The sequence below is a fragment of the Crocuta crocuta genome, unplaced genomic scaffold, assembly GCF_008692635.1.
Source record: "Crocuta crocuta isolate KB4526 unplaced genomic scaffold, BGI_CrCroc_1.0 scaffold17, whole genome shotgun sequence".
Classification (NCBI taxonomy): domain Eukaryota; kingdom Metazoa; phylum Chordata; class Mammalia; order Carnivora; family Hyaenidae; genus Crocuta; species Crocuta crocuta.
Genome location: NW_027532041.1, coordinates 7,007,211 through 7,028,979, shown reverse-complemented (window position 1 = coordinate 7,028,979; position 21,769 = coordinate 7,007,211). Strand labels below are relative to the sequence as shown.

At 37.1% G+C, this 21,769-nt stretch overlaps 1 long non-coding RNA gene across 3 annotated transcripts in view; it reads right to left on the bottom strand.

Annotated features, from left to right (window-relative positions):
• LOC144241732 (uncharacterized) overlaps nucleotides 1–21,769 on the bottom strand; it is a 331,611-nt gene that overhangs the window by 303,206 nt on the left and 6,636 nt on the right. For 2 of the 3 annotated variants that reach the window (XR_013338172.1, XR_013338174.1), the window contains exon 2: nucleotides 4,545–4,613. The exons of the other annotated variant lie outside the window; for it this stretch is intronic. This is a non-coding gene — a long non-coding RNA (uncharacterized LOC144241732). The remainder of the gene's footprint in view (nucleotides 1–4,544; nucleotides 4,614–21,769) is intronic. 3 annotated transcript variants of the gene reach the window in all.

The window sequence follows — 21,769 nt, the reverse complement described above, 5'->3', positions numbered from 1 at the left end:
TGTGCTTCTTTGAGGGTTTGTGTTTTTGTACCTTATCAAACACTGTCTTGTCTGGGTTTTTTCTTTTTCTTTTTTCTGGGTCCTCATATAGTATTACGGTTAGTTGGTAATGGCATAGAGTAGTTGGCAAAAATTATACTACAATTTATATTTTTTAATTGTCCTTAAGTAGCTGTAATGTTATGACATTTTGATAACAAACTATGATTTAACCAACTTAAAATTATTTCAAAGTAGGTGCATCTGCACTCATTTTGACCATGTGTAGATTCAAAATCAGTATCAGTCTATAAATTAGCTTTACTGATTATTGGCCAGATTATGCTAGTTCATGGGTGTTCCAAATTTCTGCATTCTTGAAGCTAAGGGTTTGATCAACTTCCTTTCCACAACCTCAAATTTTCATAACAAATTTTGCTGCAACTAAGGCATATCAACAAATAAACCTACGGGCAGAACATTCTGATTGTTTATAACGCAGCAGAGTAAAAGGGTACTTGATTTGATGATTAAATTAAAGCTAAAAATGGCTTCTTGTGACAGTTTTTAGCATCTAAAACTTTTCACCTCCCAAAGTGCAAAGTAGAGACTGTGCATATATTATGCTACAAGGCATACAAAACACACACATAAAAAAGGAAAAAAAATTGCATTGTACATATATAGTAAGTCTATTCTACAAAGAAATTAACAATAGTAACTTAAAGAATCATGGCTTTGATTACATTTTAATGTTGGTACACTAGCAATATGCAAACATTAAAGTAAGACATAATGAATTTCCAGTAAAACTTAAATAACTACATCAAGATGTTAATAATAAATCTCTTGAGTGGAAGAAATATAGGCTTTTTTCTTCTTCCTGATTTTCTGGATTTTCCAGTTTTTCAAAATAAAGATGTGTTCAAACAGAAAAGTTACTTCTGTTCCAGGAAAGAAATAAACAAGGACAGTATCTTTACCTTTTTATAGGTCATATTTCTAACCATAATCTGTACTAATTTGCAGCTTTTAATGTAGTTTCACATTTAATATGTCATTTGATCCACTCAAGAAAAGAGAATCCTACAAATGAGAAAATCAGGCTCAAAAATTAAGGAACTTTCTTAAGATTGCTTACCTAGCTATTAAGTAGCAGAGACACTTAAAAAGAAATTTTTTTATTATATCTTGCGTATCGACTATTTTGTTGAAAAAGGCAATCATAGACTTGTGAAGAAGGTACGAGAGAGAGAGAGAGAGCGAGCCACAAACCTGGAGAACAGGAGGGATTACCAGGAAGAAAACCAAGAACTAACATTCATTCAGTGTGGACCACATGCCCCACACTGAAATAAAAAGGCTGCACAGAAAATGGCCTTTAATCTTCTATGAAGTACCTATTATTACCATCTGGGTACTATGAAAGGGGAAACAGAAGTACAGAGAGGACAAAGAAGTTGGTCAAAGTCACGGAGAGGTAAATGGTAGGGCCAGAGTTCAAACCCACACATTCTGACGCTTTCTGGGTCAGCACATTCTGACTCCGGTGCTGCTCCGTGCTGGCTGCTAGCGCAAGTTCGGAGTCACCAAAGACCTAGTCAAGTTTCAGGTTTCCTTGAGAGAACTGCATGCTTAGCAATGAATCGGTTTTCTATCAGTTCAGTAAACTATGATCTCTTAAAACTCATCATTTTTAAAAAACATTAGTTTTTGTTGCTTTTTAACAGATGAAGGGAAAACAAAAGGTTAAACAGCAAAATGTAACAGTGATTTACTAATCTTTTTAAAACCATGACTTTAGGGCACTTGAGTGGCTCAGTCAGTTAAGCATCTGCCTTTGGCCAAGGTCATGATCTCATGGTTTCTGAATTGGAGCCCCACCTGGGGTAAACATGAGCCCCACTTTGGGTGAGCCCCACTTCTCTCTCTCCCTCTCTCTGCCCCTCACTCACTTGTGCCATCTCTCTCTCTCTCAAAACAAAAAACACAAAAAACAAACAAAAAAAGATTATGACAGAAAAAATACTCTTATTGCGTGAAAATACAAATCAACTGGTTGTATTCATCATGAAGCAGATTCAACAGCAGAATCAACATTAACAGAATAACCACCTGACTTTGAGCTTACGGCATAGAAATCTCTTCACCCTCCCCATTTACCTATAAAGCTAACATCCTGGCTTTAGTTTTCTTCATGCTCAGAGCTGTAGCTATCACCATTTTAAATAGGAGAGCAAGGAAACGTATATATGTACATGTCTGTGTGTATATTTGCATGTGTATGTAACAAATATACATCGACAGAAAGAGAGAGGCTTTTGAGGGGTCTTGTCTTCTCGTACTAAACCCACCAATGGAGAAGTTTTACTTTGGACTTGACTAGATGTTGTTGAAAATAGATTCTGAGTCAAAAAAGAACTTTTTAAAAAATCTTTGAGTTCTATAAAATTAGACTTGACTTTAACCACTTAGTCATTCCAGATTACAAGTCTGGGTTCCTCCTGTGTATAAACCCAGTGAATACAAATCATTATCTATCGCGATCACACTTGAACACAGTACACTGCATAATAACAAGCACGAGAAAAGTGTAATGAGATTCTAACGCAAAGGGTAAGTCTCAGGTTTCTTTTATTTCCTTTAGACCTTTTACATGGAATTTAGTGAATCTTTATTAAATATTAGTGTCACTCCTGGCGTTAGCTAATCTGCTAAGTATTAACAACTCACTTCCTTTGTCTGCACTGATTTTCCACAGATAGAGACACAAGATAAATTGCCTGGTACATTTTAAACTCTTTACCTTTAGACATATTCTTTGCTGTTGGTTTTTTTTTTTTAATCCTTGCAAATTTAGACAAGACAGAAAACTGTTATTTGCCTCATAATGGCGTCTTCAGTGTGTTTCACAGTCTTTTGTGGAGAATAATGACATAATGATAGTGTTCTCAGACCTATATTTTCTACTTGATAAACTAGCAATTATATGATTAAAGCATTTTTAGAAACTCACATTAAGTATATGATACCCTAGAAACCAGTCCATCATGTAATTACACAGTCAGGAGAGAAATAATTTACATAACTAAAAACCATCTGAAACAGTATTCAGGACCAATATGTGATCTTTCTAGCAGCTTAATATTTCAAATATATTAAATAATTTAATTATAATATACTTTTAATGTTAGGAATATGAATTATGAATTTTATAAATTGTGTTTAAACTTTAATTTTCTGTCCTTAGTGAAAGGAAATTATGCCAAACTCTGCTGAAAATATGTGCTGATGGGCAGGATACATTAGGACCAACAGAGAGAAACCTTGTGATTTTTCTTCACAGAACACATACTTAGAACCGAGAACAGCAGACGATGCCTAAGTATTCAAGCTCTCTGATGAACATGACCTTTGCCCCAGACTTTTCTTAGATATATCTTACAGACAAATTTGACTAGGTCTTAGTGGCTTTTTTGAAACATCAGATCACTACACCTACACTGTGTTGAGTTGGAGGAGATATAAATACATTCACACCTATCATTTTCTTTAGGAAATAGGAAAGAAAGACACTTAATGGATTTCCATGAGATTCAAACACCATGTACCATAACTGGAGTATATAAATAGCATCCTTAAAACATCAAGGTACTGTCTCTTTTCAGTTTTATGCTCAACTTCTGGAAGAACCAGTTACCTTGCTTTTCCCAAATTCACTGGGGAAAACTATAAAAATTTATAGAAGTATATTCTGAGACCCAACCTTTCAAAGGGATCATTTCATATACATAATCACAGGAATACTGCCTCAAGAAGCTTACATTGTTAAGTGAAAATAAGTGTGGCAAACTATGTGTATTATTTTTAGACACTGAGTGTTTAGGAAAAACAACATATATTCATATATTTACATGGGGTTATAAGTATAAAAGATTATTTCCGTGAATGTACACAAGAAATCTATACCTGGGTTACCTTGCTCATGTCCATGGTGGGGAAGGATGTGTGTGAATTAAGCATGTAGGCAGGAACCAAGGATAATTTTTCATGTGTATGGTATACTTTCTGATTTTTAAATCATTTGAATGTATTATGTACTCAAGACATATGTCAATCATAAAAAAGAAAGAAAGAAAGAAAGAAAGAAAGAAAGAAAGAAAGAAAGAAAGAAAGAAAGAACGAACGAACAAGAATGAAAGGGGTCTTGATCCCTGTGTGGAGGTAAGAAATATGGACAAAGTGTGTTCTTAACTATGATGCCAAATGAGTCTTTTTAAGAGCAAAAAGGCAGCAAAATTAGATGCCTCTTGTTACTGGTTTATTCCACCACCACTACCAGCCCTCAATGACATTGGCTTCTATGTTTTCTAACTCAAAAGAAGTTAGAAAACATACCACAATTTATGTTAACAGTGATAGCAATAGAATCGGGCCACCACAAGGCATTTCGGTATCCATACCTAATGATCAGCAAAATCATAAATACTCTTGACAGTTTCTGAGAGATAAAATGAGGAAATCACCCATGACCAACAACTAATCACCACCTATATAAAGCTTACCTTGACCCTCAGTAATGTAATAGGGATATCCATTCTCAAAACCTCAGCTATCTGAAGCACCACAAAGGGCTGGAGATAAAAAACAAAGACAGCAAGGAAGTACATAAATACCATAACAACATTGCTGGGTTGACCAAACTTATGTGCTATTCTCTGTTTTTCCGTATCTACACTTGTGAGACATTAGCTTTGCAACTGAGTAACCATCCACTCTGATATTAGGGAACAAGAAAAAAGAATTGTTAATTTGTCAGTCCTTGTGTAAAGGATAGAAATGATGGAGATACCATCTGACACTGGCATAAAGCTTCACAGAACTATCTCCTACAGAACCTCGTCATAACTCCCCATCATAACTCTGGGAATTAGGTAGGTTCCACATCATTAACTGAACTTAAGGTGTGAAAAGCCACAGCTAGCAAGTGGCAGGCCTGGGACTCCATCCCAGGTTTTCTGAGTTCATGTTCACTGCTATTATATGCTATGTGTCTCCTCAGCATCTGGGTTTTCTCCTTCCCCAAAGAGCAAAGCCTTTCCACAGTTGTGGACAGTGAGCTACATAATAAAGTTTACGGCTCTACTGAGGAAGGACTCCAACAATATGCTGTTGTCTAGGTCTCTGCTGAAATTTCTTTATAAAAACCAAAACTGTTAAAAAGGAACTGCAGGATTTTGCAAAATGAAACAAACGTCGGTTGCAACACTTGAGCCTTCAACTCAGAACTTAAGAACACTGTGTCCTGTAATTTTGATTTTAGACAACCAACTGTAAGGACTGATACAATTTCTGGCTGACCTTGTCAGGTGACATCTAGGGATGCTTGAATGGAAAAAGTACTGAATTGTTTCTTTATTCTGTTTCTGCCTGCTCAAAAAATTCCCATCTTCCTAGCCACAGTGGGAGGCAATGTGGTAGCACAGCAATATAATACACTATCGAAAATGAATCAAAACTTGATGGGAAATCTAAATCATATTATACTTTGGGCTATTCAAATAAGAAGAAAACAACAACCTTGAAGAAGTCTGTGCTGAGTTTATCTGCACTGCCCTTTGGTATATGCTGGTAGAATTTCATTGCGCCCTCTAAGGTCTTCAAAGTAAACCTTTAGAGGTCTTGAGGTCTGGCAGCCTACTCTGTTGTCACTAATTTCCTGTGCTAATGTTACACTGAAGAAAATGTTAATCCTTTGGTAAAAAGAGAACAAGATCAAAAAGAAAGCTTTTCAAAAATAGACTTTCAGAAAATGAAAGTCAATAATTATTACTTGAAAAATGTTACCATTAATGCTCAATAATGTGACCTATCAGAAAAATGCTATTTTAATGGTTTTACCGTACATTTAAATGTTTGTATTGTTTTTCCCAGTAGTATCAAGCTTAGCTTGAGACAATTTTTTTAAAAAAATTTTAAATGTTTATCTATTTTGAGAGAAAGGGGGGCAGAGAGAGAGGGAGACACCGAATTCGAAGCAGGCTTCGGGCTTTGAGCTGTCAGCACAGAGCCCAACATGGGGCAAAGACCCACGACCTGCAAGATCGTGACCTGAGCCAAAATCGAACACTCCACTGACTGAGCCACCCAGCCGCTCCGAGATCATTTTTGTTTACTAGAAATCATGAAGCTCATGATCTCTAAGGAAAATGTTGTCCATTATACTTCTGTTGTAGTCATATAAAATAATTACTAACACTTACATATAAAGTATATATAATGTAAATGTATGTGTGTGTGCAACTTGACGGGTAAACGTTTTTAATAAAGAATAAAACACCTTAGTTTTTCTCTTTTCCATAAAACAAATCACGTCTAAAGAATTTTACCTAAATTTTCAGATAGAAAAAACAAAATAAAACACAACACAGCACAGAATTTCAGTGTATGTTGAATAGCACTCAGGTCCTGTCGATAAATATCCGTATCACAGAAGCAGATTATCCTGCGATTTGGGGGCAGGTACATGAGAAGCACTATGATAACGCTGCCAGTATATGCTCTCGGGGTCAGAAAATGTGGAGGCCAGCCCTGCCCTAGCCTGACCTAGCCACCCACTCTACGCTTGAGAGCCAAATTCTCACCTTCACATCTTTACAATGGAGATCACAATTCCTATTCTAGGTGATATTTGGGAAAATTAAATTCAGCATCTAAATGAAAATACCTGATATACTGTAAAATGACACATAAAGGTAAGATATATTATTATTACTAATAATCCTTGAATTTTAATGCCAAAGACAATGCTAAGATTGTAGTATACAGATTCAAACAATACAACTTTTAAAAGTGAGTAGGAAGAATAAAATAGATTATCATTTTAATTTTTTTTCATAGGTTTTTTAAAAATATAATACAGATGCTATTTATATTGGAGGAGGAGAAAACATCTGTACTTATTCTTAAAGATTCATTTTCATCTCCTACTCCTCTTTCTCAGGCAAAACACAAAATGCTCATCTCATACTTGCTAGACAAAACACATAGATGTTAGTAATGTTGTTTTTTTAATGTTTATTTATTTTTGAGAGAGCTAGAGACAGAGCACAAGCAGGGGAAGGAGAGGGAGGGAGGGAGAGAGAGAGAAAGAGAGGGAAGGAGAGAGAGATGGAGACACAGAATCCAAAGCAGGCTCTAGGCTTTGAGCTGTGAGCACAGAACCAGATGCAGGGTTCAAACTCACTAACTGTGAGATCATAACCTGAGCCACAGTTGCAGGCTTAACCAAATGAGCCACCCAGGCGCCCCAATAGTATTATTTTTAATAAGGCAATATGGGAGCTGGGGTCTTGAATCCTACAAACCTCTCAGAGTCAGCTAATTTTGTGAGTGTGGGTACATTACTTAATGTGTTTCCGTTTCTTCACTTATGAACAGCAGTTAACAGTCGTACCAAGGCCTCAGAAGACCTAGGGATATGAACGACTTATCAAATGTTTAGAGCTTAGCACACTGTCTGCCACATAGTAATAACTAAAATATGTTTGCTGTTTCAGTATGATTGTATATGTCCTTATATGGGCATTTCAGACATGCTGACCACTTTCCAAACTCTATTTGTAAACATCAAGGAACTGGGAATGCAACCCAGACTCACTTTCTTTTATGAATTGGGGCTCTTGCCCTACAAAGTCAATTCAGATGAAATCTAAGTGATCCTGCTTTCAAGCACAGCTAGTGAACTTGATAGCCAAGATCAACTCACTAAAAAAGCTCTAACGCACTCTACTAGCTTAATGACTATATTTTCTAGTCTACAATAGACTTAGTAAAGGTTTTTTTTTGGGAGGGGGTGCCTGGGTGGCTCAGTCAGTTAAGCGTCCGACTTCAGCTCAGGTCATGATCTCACAGTTCGTGGGTTTGAGCCCTGCTTCGGGCTCTGTGCTGACTGCCAGCTCAGAGCCTGGTGCCTGTTTCAGATTCTGTATCTCCCTCTCACTCTGACCCTCCCCTGTTCATGCTGTCTCTCTCTCTATCTCGGAAATAAATAAAACATTAAAAAAAATTTAAGGTTTTTTTCCCCCCAAATTCTTGTATGTAGTTTTCATTTCTTCATTTTTTTAATGCTTATTTTTGAGAGAAAGGGAGTCAGAGTGTGAGTGGGGGAGGGGCAGAGAGAGAGGGAGACACAGAATCAGAAGCAGGCTCCAGGCTCTGAGCTGTAAGCACAGAGCCCTACATGTGGTTCAGACCCATGAACCATGAGATCATGACCTGAGCCAAAGTCAAATGCTCGACCAACTGAGCTAACCATGTGCTCATTCTTCAGTTACCAAAAACAAACAAACAAAAAAAACCTCTTCTTTCCTGTTTTAAGAAAAATGGATACGGGGCCCCTGGGTGGCTCAGTCAGTTGGGGGTCTGACTCTTGGCTTCAGTTCAAGTCATGATCTCACAGTTTTATGAGCCTGAGCCGTGTGTGCAACAGGCTCTGTACCCTGGTCAGTGCAGAGCCTGCTTGGGATTCTCTCTTCTAATCTATCTGCCCCTCCCTTGCTCATGCTTGTGTGCTGTCTCTCAAAATAAATAGTTTTTTAAAAGATGGATATTAATCACTCCACAAAATGAATATAAAATTACAACCGTAAAAAACACTATAGAGGAGGAAAATCTAGTCCTAATGGGAGTAGAACATTAATAGGAAATGAACAAATTATGTCAATGGGGAGAACTTCCCTGAGGAAGTGAAAAGTGAGTTAATATTTGAAGGAAGAGTAGAGTTAACAGGATAAGAAGTGAAGTGTAAGCTACTGTGCTGCAAAATTAAGGATCTGGGTACGGGTCGGAAGGAACTTGGCCCCTTTCGGGCCTACAGGAAGGCCAGTGAGACTGGAGCTCAGAGAAGCAGCAGGCAGGGAGGGGATGAGCTCAGGCTGGTGGACTGAGCCACACCCTGAAAGCCATGGTAAGACTGTTTTCTTATCCTACGTGCAAAGGAAAACCACTAAAGAATTTTAAGCCTGGGTATGTGATTGCTTTTGGAAGAGAAAGGGGTCGATAGGATCCAGTATGAATTATGTGTACGATCAGTTTCGTGGGGGTCAGAGTCATTGTGGAGAAACTAGTTAGGTGACAGGATTGCTGCTGGGATCAAGGAAGAGAATGTGAAAGCTTAGATTAGGGCAGCTGGGTTGGATGTGTTAATAAGTGATAGAGCAAGAGCTTGGTTTTCCATAAAACAGATATTCTTCTCTTTGATTGCACAAGCCTGTTTTTCGTGTAAAGACATTTTTCTTTTGAAACGTTCTAGGGGATCCAAGCAAAGGCACATGGTGGGTTAAGGGTTCCTACACACAATGAATTCGATGAGGGAACAATTAAAATGCCAGTTTCTAAATAAGCAGTATCATCTCCCTTTGGTGAAAGCTCTTGTCCCGTATTACTGTAAAACATGTACTGAAAATGAGCCAAAAGAAATAAGGTCAGTTGAAATGCTCTTTTTAGTGTGAAAATGCCCTTGATAAACAATCACTTATGAAAAATTAGATCAAAGAGCAGTACTATCTTTGAGTTGACGCCTAAAGAAAGACAAACACAACCAGGAAAGGAAAAGAGTCAGAGGAAACAGATTCAACAGTAATCATTCTAAAATAACCCATGGCATCATCTTTGGAATCTGCCCGAAGACTAGCTGCTGCCTTAGAAAAGTATCTCCTGTATTTCGGCCACTAAGCAACCGTACCTAATACATAAAAGCAACACACAACAGCCAAGGCACCTTTGTAGTACCTCACACCAACTGAATGCAGAAATACACACATGCACACACACGTACACATACACATAAGCACACAAATAGCACTGAAATGAAGTTCACACATATCAGAGGATTAAGCAGAAAAACCAAAAGGACAGCGCAAAACATACCTTCACTTTGCAAACCAGACACACAGAAGCATCCATTACAATTGCCTCTAAGATAAATTGTATCTCTCAACTGAGAGGGGGAGAAAATGAAATCATTGGCAGCCTCGTTCTCCCTGAGTAGAAGTGAGACATTAATTTAAATCATTGTGCACATTGAAAAGTTATTGCACTGCAGGGATTTCCAATTACATAATGCGGGCTCGGAACTCTGTTTGGGTGTCACTTGGCTGCCAGCATCCATGGGTGAGCTGTGTAACACTCCTCTGTCATGTAGCTCATGTGAGAACAGAATTCTGCTGTTCCAAGAAATGGCACTCATCTTGGAGACCTTCCCAGTTACACAAAAGAACATAATTTCCACATTATCCCCAGGCATACTGTCTAGGATGATAACTCTATGAGAGCCTTATGTGTAAATTATACGCACAGTTCGACTAACGAAAGGCATGTGGACTGCTTTTTTGGTGATGGCAGTGCAGAAATACAAAACCAATTTGTTTCTCAATTTTTAAAAATGACACCTGAGCTCTCTAATAATCAAGCGAGCCCGTGAGGGTTAGATGGTAGATAGGGTAATTGCACCATGATTATGTAACGGGTCAGAACTGGAGCTGGCAAGCAATGTCGAAAGTGCAAACCTAACAACCAGCTCGTATCTGGCTTATTTCAGTACTTCAGATTTAAGTCCTTCAAACTTTTAATTTCATCCTAATCTCAATGTTTCATCAGGAACTGCACTCTTGAGTTCTGGTTTAATCTTTCGACATATGAAAGCACACATTTAAAAAAGTGACAAGAGGTTTTTTAAAAAAAGATGAATATTTTCATATTTGTCTATTTGGTGGCAAAATTGCACATGTAGTACATAGTGTGTGTCAGACACAAGACAAGCCAGAAGGCGAGACCGTGTTCGTTTCCTCTAGCACCTCACACTCCCTTTTTAAGAAGTCCAAAATATGAAAGCTTTTGTGTACTACTCATCAGTACCATCTCGAAGACTTATTTTCTTGCACTAAATTCAATCATTTTAAACCAAATGAGGAACAGAGATGAGAAAAGTGAGGCAGGCATAAGAACACTTAGTGTTTATTGAGAATGTACTATATGTAGGTTTTGCACATATTTAAGCCTAATGACAATCTTGCCATTAGATCATTATGACCTTCATCTTAAAGATGTGGAAACCGAAGATTACACAAATTACAACACAAGATCACATATCTAAGAAGTGCAGTGTGATCAAACCAACATGATCTGATTCCACGATGCTCTTATTTCTGTACACTGTTTCATTTTAACATTTACTATTACCTGAACACTGAGCATTAGCATCTGCAGTCGTTCTTTTTAATTTAAGCAGTTGACACACAGGGTTACATTAGTTTCAGGTGCACAACATAGTGATTCAACAAGTTTGTATGTAACGCTGTGTTCACGAGTATACCTACCATGTGCCATCATACAACACTGTTACAATACCACTGACAGTTCTCAAGTTTGGCTGATTTAATTTCATTGCTTATTGGGAAACTTTTTTTCAATCCGTTCTCCTTTTATCTTATTTAGAAGAACTTAATGGAGGAAATTAACCAAGCCTTTTTCTGGGTTGTTTCATTATAGTTGAATATATAACCATGTTGCTCTCAAACTATTCTTCTCTTGCTTTCAGACTAAAATCAATTTGCTCAGCACCTGTCATCTGCCAAGATGTGCTTCATGAGTAAAGATATGGTCCTTGCCCTGTGCTTACAGGAAGATCAGAATTAAGTAATAAATAAAGATCTAGTAAGTGACATGGCAGAGTGCAGGGTGCTAAGGAAGCAAAGGCCAGCAGGGGGCTCAGGTGAGGCTTTCTGAAAGAAGTGGCTTCGGAACTGTTGCCTGAAATTTGAGGAGTACTTGGACCAGGTTCAATCTTTATGTTTCCCACCTTGACCTATCTCTCAGAATGTGTCTTGTCTCCATACTGTTCAACAAAATTTGCATTCTCACTGGCCTACAAACATCACCTAATTTTTAAGTAGAAACAGCTAAACTCTCCTGAATTCTTCTTCCTTTTTTAAATTCCTTATTTAAACAATTTGCTCACCTCTTAATGTTGATTTTCCATAGCATATATGATATTCTTATATGTTTGTATATAAAACATATAATGTAGTTTATTAAATATTTACTATGTATGGCATTAATAAAACAAAATGATAAATTCAGTTAAAATATGGAAAATTGTATTCCTGTCTTTAAAAATATTGTGTTATGTCACAGGAATCATTTTTGTATTATGTGTAGAATTAACATATGTTAAGATTCTTTGGAAAAGCAAATGAATTACCTATGCTTGGAAATAACCATAAAGACAGAATTACAAGGAATAATAAATAAGTGTTCTTACCCAAAATGCCACTGATCCCCAGATCTTCCTTTTGATTTATCAAGGGTCAGAGATATTAGTGTTCTGGAAGAAAGGAAGAGTGGCATTTTTTTTCACAATTTCTAAAATTGAGAGAATTGTTACTGTCTCCTCAGATAATATACTTCATGTACAAACTCCTATGGCTTTCCAACAGCCCTACCTCTCAAAACTATCAGAAACTTGAGTGAAACTCTACACTGAATGGGCAAAAAAAAAATCTTTATTTTCTCACAAAGATTCAAACTCAAGTATTTCATGAAGTTAGTTGAAAAAAGACTTTGGAGTTGGGAATGAATAAATATATCCGTATGAGATTACATTTACTGTATTTACTATGGAAAATGTAATCATATGATTGGCCTGAGTTAAAATGGCATCAGCTTCCTAAATTTGCCATCCTTGTAGATTAAAAGAGAACATTCGGAATTAAGAATGTTAACAGATCATTAAGAGATCCTGGATGGTTCTATTTTATAGCTTTTTGAGGAACCTTCATACTGTTCTCCAGAGTAACTGTACCAGTTTGCATTCCTACCAGCAGTGTAAGAGTCCCCTTTCTGTGCATCCTCACCAACACCTGTTGTTTCTCGTGTTGTTAATTTTAACCAACCTGACTAATGCGAGACGTGAGGGACTATCTCATCATAGTTTTGATTTGTATTTCCCTGATGATGAGTGACATTGAAGATCTTTTCATGCATCTGTTAGCGATCCACTGACTGATGAACGGATAAAGAAAATGTGATACACACACACACACACACACACACACGCACGCACACTGGAATATCACTGAACCATCAAAAAGAATGAAATCCTGCCATTTGCAATAATGTGGGTGGAACTAGAATATATTATGGTAAGCAAAATAAGACAATCAGAGAAAGACAAATATCATATGATTCCACGCATATGTGGAATTTAAGAAACAAAACAGAAGAAAACATATGGGAAAGGGAGGAGAGGAAAGAGAAACAAACCATGAGAGACTCTTAGCATTAGAGAACAAACTGAGGATTGATGGAGGGAAGTGGGCAGGAGATGGGTGATGTGTGAGCACTTGTGATGAGCACTGGGTGTTACAGGTAAGTAATGAATCACTGAATTCTATTTCTGAAACCAATATTGCACTGTATGTTAACTAATTTAAATTTAAATTTTTAGAAAGGTCATGAAATATATTCTATATACGAATACATTTTATCTTTTTCTCCTTGCTTCCTTCTCTCCTAGTAAGGTACGAGTTGATGAGGGAGTGATAGGACTGTAATGCCCAGCATGATGCATGGTATTGTGGTGTTAGAGCCCAAAAGGGATTAGGAGGTGGACTAGGAGGAGAGATGGTGGTCAGCAGTCTGGAGCATAGTTGGAGCTTGAGTAGGATAAGGAAGTTGCCTATGTAGGGGACAACTGTACTGAGGCATGGAGGTGGGAGGTTTTACTTACTGGGGAGATCATATCAGTATAGGGAACCAGGTTTCTCTTCACTATACATATGATTTCCTCATGAAAAGAGAGAACACTGAAATGAACTTCATGGTATTGGATTAGAATTATAGTATCAGTGTAAATGCAAGGTTTTCAATATCCATTAACAGATATAAAAATACAAAATCAGTGTAAATATATGTATGCATATGTTCCTTAACAGCTTCCGCCAGGAGAACCTGGGAGCATTGACACTCCAGCAACAATAAACACATCTAACACCCAGATGTTGGTTTCTAAATACCATCCCTTAGAAAAAGAAGCAGAGACGCTTGGAGAAAAAGCCAATTGCAGGGCCAGGGCATAGAAAGTACAGGATGTGCCTTCTTGTGCCAGAAAGTAAGAAAGTCCTCAGTGAACATGCTAGAAATACACAGAAGCCAGAATAAACTCCCACTGGTCAAATCTGGGACAAGATAAGCATCAAAAGAAGTAATGATATTAGCAAATGATAAGTCATTGGATAAAATAGGAATCCATGAATTCATAATAACAAAAATAAATAAATAATTAAATGAGGAGGATAGACGGGTTCTTCTTATAGTGGACTACAACTCATAAATGCAGAATGAGTGATGGAATTCAAAAATCACCATTTGTCAACCATTATATAATTCAGCCAAGAAACATGAATAAATGAAAGTTTGATAAGAAATGAGATATTTGCATGGTTTCAAATTATCTCCATACAAATAGTGATTAAATTATGAAGGGAAATGAGTAACTTTACAATGGAGAAACCTGACAAACATAACCTTAACCAACAGATCAAAGTTCCATCACCAGTATGGAGATAAATAAAGCAAAGCAGTGGGCTATGCAATATCCTGTAACTGGGTACAAAAAACATAACATCCCTTCTGTGATATAATCTAACAGTAATATTGAAGAAACTGCAAACATACTCAAACTGAAGAATAGTCTACACAATAGCTGACCAATGTCTAGGTTACAAAAACAAGGAAACACCAAGGAACTGTGCCAGATAGAAACAGCACTGAAACTTATCACAGTATCTTCAACTGGATCCTTTTGAGACGGTTGGTGAAACATGAATAGGTTCTGTGGATTAAACAGTAGTAAGGTATCAGTGTTAGTTTCCTGGCTTTGATGGTTGTACTGTGGCAATGGGGAAGAATAGCCTTGTTAATTGGAATTACACACTAAACTGTTTGGGGGTGATGTGACAACTTGGGGTCAACTTACTCTCAGAAAACCTCTTTGTATTGGATTTGTAACTTCTCAGTAAATCTGATGTTATTTCAAAATAAACTGATACACACATTTATGTGTGTGGGGGTGTGTGTATTACCTACACACACACACACACACACACGAAATACATGAGATTTCATTTTCAACCATTCTTTTTTGTTCTCACAAATTTTTTCACTTAACAGGTGCAAAAATGTACAACTTTCTCACACATAAACTGGTGGACACGTATACACAGTAACTTTTCTCTCTGTGGTAGAAAACATTTAGCATTAATTTCTGTCATTTGCCTAGGATGTTTTCAATTCTGAAGAGAAGTTTTATCCACAAAAGAAACCCAGAGAAATAACACTAATGTAGAAATATATGGATATTCCTATTCTTTTATTTTATTCATATACTTTTCTATATGGCACAAATAGGCATTTCTTCCATTTGAGCAAGGAAGCTCCACAGTGTGAGAAAAGAGGAATTTTCCTAAGGACAAAACTGCTAATCAGCTCTGAAGGTCATGCATGATAATCAAATAGAAAGAGAGGCCCCAAAATGTGCTTTAAAGTGGTGGGTAAGCCAAAACACTCCAGAAAGGAGCTAGCTGCATGGATTTTGTTTTTGTCAAGAATAAGGACCTTCTAAATGACACTAACATTTAAAATCAAAGGGCCCATATTCATATCCTTTGCCATTTTTCTTAAGTTGACTTCACTTGAGCTTTGGCCCCAACCATTTTACTGCAATTGCCATTTCTAAGACCACCAAGGACCCCCACATTGCCACACACACTGGTTAGTGTTCAGTTTCTTCTCACTTATTCTAGCAGCAAAATTTTACAATAGTGATCACCACTTCCTCCTTTCTTCACCTTGCTTTCATGTTAACACTAATCTTCTGAACTCACAACTGTGGAATGACCTTGTAATCTTGGACTACCCCAGCGGAAGGCCCTTAGACATCTTCTCTAGTCATATATTTTTAAAGTGATCTCATCCAGCCTCACAGCTCTTAATGCAATCTAGTCAGGCTGGAACCCTCCCTTGGTTCCAAATTCCAACTAAGAAATTGTCCACTTAGTACCTACTAAATATTGAGTAGAGGTATCTCCACTTCAACATGTCCAAACTCCTGACCCTCGCCTCTAAGAGCTGCTCTTTTATCTTCCTATCTTGGTTAAGGCAAATCCACCTTGCTAGCTGATCAGAACAAAAACTCTAGGAGTCATTCCTGACTTTCTTTCATACCCATATCAAACCTAATGCAAATCCTGTCAGCTCCAGCTTCAATATATATCCAGAATCTCACTGTGTTTGACCACCTTCACTAACACCTTCCTGGTTCAAGCCATCTTCATTTTGCATACAATACTAAAATAGTCTTTTAAGTAGTCTCACTGCTTCAACCTTTGCCCCTTTAGTCTATTTTCAACACAGAAACCAAAATGATCCTTTAAAATGTATCGTATTATATCATTGTTCTGGAAAAACCTGCCAATGGCCTCTTATTTCAAAGAGCAAAAGCCAAAGTACTTACAATGCTGTATAAAGCCAATACCATCTATCATTCTGTACTTTTTTTTTTTTTTTTAACTTCACCTTATAGTTCCTTCCACTTGGTCACTCTACTCTAGCCCCTCTGACCTCCTTGCTGCCTCTAAAATATTCCTGGCATGCTCCTACCTCAGAGCATGTGCTGTTTACTCTAATAGAAAAGCTATTGCCCAGATATTTACATGGAGCCCTCTCTTACTTTTTGTCATCTTTTCAGTGAGGCCTTCCCTGGTCACCTAGAATTGCCACTTTTCCCATGAGCGGGGAAGGGTAGACAGAGAGGGAAACACAGAATCCAAAACAGGCTCCGGGCTCTGAGCTGTCAGCACAGAACCCGACACAGGGCTTCAACTCACAAATTGTGAGATCATGACCTGAACTGAAATTGGACCCCTAACCTACTGAGCCACCCAGGTGCCCCAAAAGAATTTTAAAAGTATGATTTGACTTGGTCCATAGTTTTAAAAGTTAACAAAACCTCTATATAATAAATTGTTATGATGGGGTAAAGAGGACGCAAAGGAAGGAATAAGGAGACTAGTTAGGAGACTATTACAGTAATCTCAATGAAAGATGACTGTACCCTCAACTGGGATGACAGAGTAGAGATGGACAGAAATGAATATACATTTAAGGTATACTATGGAAGTATAATCTATGATTTGCTAAAGGATTGGGTATTGGTCTTGAAGAGGAAGGAGAAATCAAGAATCGTTTTCAGATTTAAGTCTGAGCAACTTGCGGTTGGTGGTATCGCATACTGAGAGGGGAAAAGAAGAGTTTAAGTTTAAGATAGCTGTGAATCATCCAAGTAGAGAGATCAAGAAGCTAGCTAGAGAAGGCTTCCACACCCAACAAAAATGAAGTTGGAACAACACAATAACCAAATATATAAAATAATTTTTTCAAGACATTCTATATGAGCTGAGTCTTAATATGATTTCATTTAAATCCCTGGGAAAGTTCCCACAAGGTGGCACAGGGAAAGGAAAGTTGGTAGAAGCCCTGAGTTGAGCAGATGGCATTAACTGTATAGGAAAATTAAGAAGGCTAGAGCTCATAGGACAGAAAACTAGAGGAAAGAGACCTGCACTGACAGAGAACTCTGGAAATCTACAGAGAACTCCTTTAAATGTCCAGGAGAGCACTGACAATTACATGTATGTGAAGAAATTACCTGAACACTGAGAAAGAACCATCTGAAAGGATAAGAGGGAATAAAACTTAGAGTTTTCATGAGGTAGGAATAGCCCTGTACACAACAGCCAGACTATAACTGATGCGGCATTAGGTAAGTACTCAGAAGCATCTTGCTACAGAAATGGTCATTGCTCTGAAGACTGCTCTGATATCACCTAATACATCTTTAAAGATTTAAGAGAATCAAATGGTTTCCAAATAACTTAAAAGCATCCCAAAACAAAGCCCAAGATTATAGGAATAAAAAAAAAAATCTAACAGGAACAAGGTAAAATGTACAACGCCTGGCAATAATTCAAAAATTACTGATGCATGCAAAGCATCAGGAAAAGATGACCCATTATAGAGGAAAAAATGAATCAAAACCAATCAGTGAAACTGACACAGAAATGATACATATGTTAGAATTAGCAGTCAAGAATACTAATTATTATAAAATTGTTTTTCATGTTTTCAAAAACTCAAGGAGCGATCAAGATATAATAAAAGACAACATTTCTGGAGATGAAAATTACAAGGTCCAAGATGAAAAATACAGTGAATTGTAGGAACAGTAGATTAGTCATTGCAGAAGAAAAGACTTAATAAACTTAAAGGCAATTAATAGAAGTTATCAAAAAGAAAGAATGAGAAAAAAAGAATTGTAAAATAAGCAGGGTTTCACTGAGATCATTCTAAAATTCATAAGGAAATGCAAAAACCTAGAATACTCAAAACATTTTGGGGGGGAAAAGTTGTAAGAGTAACACTCCCTGATTTCAATATGGATATAAGCTACATTAATGAAAGTTGTGTGGTATTGGCATGAAAACCCACATATAGATCAATGGAACAGAAAATAGTTCAGAAATAGGCCTACAGCTATATAGAAAATTGTGGGGTTTTTGTTTGTTTGTTTTGTTTTGTTTTTGGCAAAGGTGAAAAGCATCTCAGTTGAGAAAGGATAATCTTTCCAAAAGTGCTTTTGGAACAATCAGATATCCAGATGCAGAAAAATGAACTTTGATCCACAACTCATACCAAAAAAAAAAAAAAAATACTATTAATAATTAATTCAAAATGGACCTTATACTTAAGTGTAGAACATAGCATTATAAATCTTATGAAAGCAAATACAGGAAAAAACTGTTATGACTTCGGTTTAGGCAAATATTTTCAAAACATGACACCAAAAATGTGATACAGAAAGCAAAAGATCAGTCAATTGTACTTTACCAAAAGTAAAGACATCTGCTCTTTGAAAGATGCTGCTGAGAGAATAAAAAGACAAGCCACAGACTGGGAAGAAATATATGCAAATCATATATCTGGTAATAGACTTGTATCTCAATAAGACACAGCCCAATTAAAAACTAGGCAAATGATGTGAACCGATAATGTACCAAAATAATATGCATGTGGGAAATAAACACAGAAAAGAGACTCAACATCACATGTTATTAGGGATATGTGGATTAAAACTACAATGAGATAATAGTACATACTTATTAGAACTAAAATTAAAATTCTGACCATAACAAATGTTGACAAGTATGAGGGGTAACTAGAGCTCTCCTACCCTGGAGATAAGAATAACAAAGGGATAATCACATTAGAAAACAGTTTGGTGGCTTCCCCCAATTTTTAACATATGCCTACCATGTGATCAAGCCATTCCATTCCTTACTATTTACCCAAGATAAATTAAAACATATGTCCATACAAAGCTTATACAAATATTTATAGCCACTTTATGTGGAATAGCCAAAAATTAGAAACAACTCAAATGCCCATCAGCAGGTGAATGGATAAATGAATTGTGGTGTATTTGTACAATGGAACACCAGAACAATGGAATACTATTTCTCTGCAATAAGAAGGAATGAACTACTGATAAGTGCAACAACATGAGTGAATCACAGAATAATTAGGATGAGTAAAAAAAAGGGAAAAAAAGATTTAAAAATTATGTCAAATAGCTGTTTAAATTTATTTATGTTTTGTCATTGTAAAGCTACAGCCCTGAAACCCTTTAAGTACAAAAGAAACATTCTATTCATTATACCAAATCTTTCCACTTATACATAATTCTAAAATATGTAAACTAATGCACAGTAACAAAATAGTGTTTTGGTTGTCGAGGGACTAGTAAGGGGGTAGGCGAAATTAAATGAGTTAGAAAAGGTATGATGAAGCTTTGGGAGTTATCATTAAGTTCACTATTTTGTCTATGGTGATGATTTCATGGGCAAATACACAGGTCAAAATTTACCAAATTTTACATTTTAAATACGGGTCATTCACTTAATGTCAATTACTTCTCAATGAAGCTGTTAAGAGAAAAAGGAGGTGTAGGAGGGCTAGGAAGAAAAAGAGTTAGAGAAGCGTGTTTGCTGCAGATATATATGTGGTACTCACTGGCCTGTGGAAGGTACCTCAAATCTTGAGAATGAATGAAGCCACCAAGGGAGACAGCACTCAGAAAAGAGATGGCGACCTAGGATTCTGCCTTAAGCAACACCAAAATTTAGATGTTTAGGAGAAAGAGGTTTGTGACAAACTCTTCAGTCTTCTTACCTTGTTTAAATTCAGCCAGTATCAAGTGTGAAGTATCTCATATTATTGTTTTCACTACAGGCTGAGCCAGTAGGAATACAGATTTATTTAAGACAACTTATAACTTAGCAATTATTGTGTCTTTTTATACATGCTCCTTTTCATCAGTCCTTACCAGTTAACACAATTATTATTCATCTTAATTTACAGAAATCTATTGTTTTTCCCAGTGTTACTATTTTTAAAAGTGCCACTCAAAACTCTCCATTATAAAGAAAATATTTTCTTATATTTCTATGATACATGCTAGCATATTCTTGAATGTAAAATGCATTCTAAATTAATGTAAAACTAAGTGTTTTACTTGCTATGTATCATCAACAGGGTATTGATACGGTGTATTCATAGAAATGCAAGTGTGAACCTTGTCGTTTTAATCATTTTAAACATTTATTCATTTTTGAGAGAGCACAAATAGAGGAGGGGCAGAGAGAGAGGGAGATATAGAATTCAAAGCAGGCTCCAGGCTCTGAGCTGTCAGCACAGACATAGCCCGATGTAGGGCTCGAGCTCACGGACCACAAGACCATGACCAGAGGTCATTAGCATGGATTAAACTTTGCTCCCACTATCTGAAAGCAGAGTGCTCCCCTGAAAACTTCTGTAAGCCAGAATGGAGAAAAGCAAAGATGCCATCACCATTAATTTACATGGAAAAGATTTTGAGCATTCCTAGACCCCCAAAATAACCTCTCTCACTCAGGCTTTTCTGATACCTTAGGAAATCCTACTAATGGAAGCACAAAATAAACCTAGATGCAGCACAGATAGTCTCAGACACAGTTCAAAGCTATGGCAGCTTGATGCTGAGATGCTGGGTGTGGTTCCTGGGAAGGAGCTTGTCAGGGCCACTCTCACTGCTGGGTGCACACAGCCTCTATCGTGGCTGTCTCGCTGCAAAGCAAACACTGCTGTTTTTGCTTTTTAGTTTTTCTTTTTTTTTTTTTAATTTATTTATTTTTGAAAGACAGAGTGAGACAGAGTGTGAGCAGGGGAGGGGCAGAGAGAGAAGGAGGCACAGAATCCACAGCAGGCCCCAGGCTCTGAGCAAGTGTTCAGCACAGAGCCCAAAACGGGGCTCGACCCCACGAACCGTGAGATCATGACCTGAGCTGAAGTCAGACACTTAACCGACTGAGCCACCCAGGCGCTCCTGCTTTTTAGCTTTTTCTAAAAGCAAACATTCTTTTCATATTTTTCTCAGTGAAAACAGGTACCAATGTAGGTTTTAAGAAAAAGCAAAGAGGCACAAAGAGACATTCAAAATGACGGGAATGCCTATAACTCTGTCCTGATAATATGAAAAGTGGCACCCAGACAATCAGTTCCAACATCTAACACACTTATTTGAGGGGCCGGTTTCGAGAAACCAAACAAAAACAAACATACACTTGTGTTTGTTGGT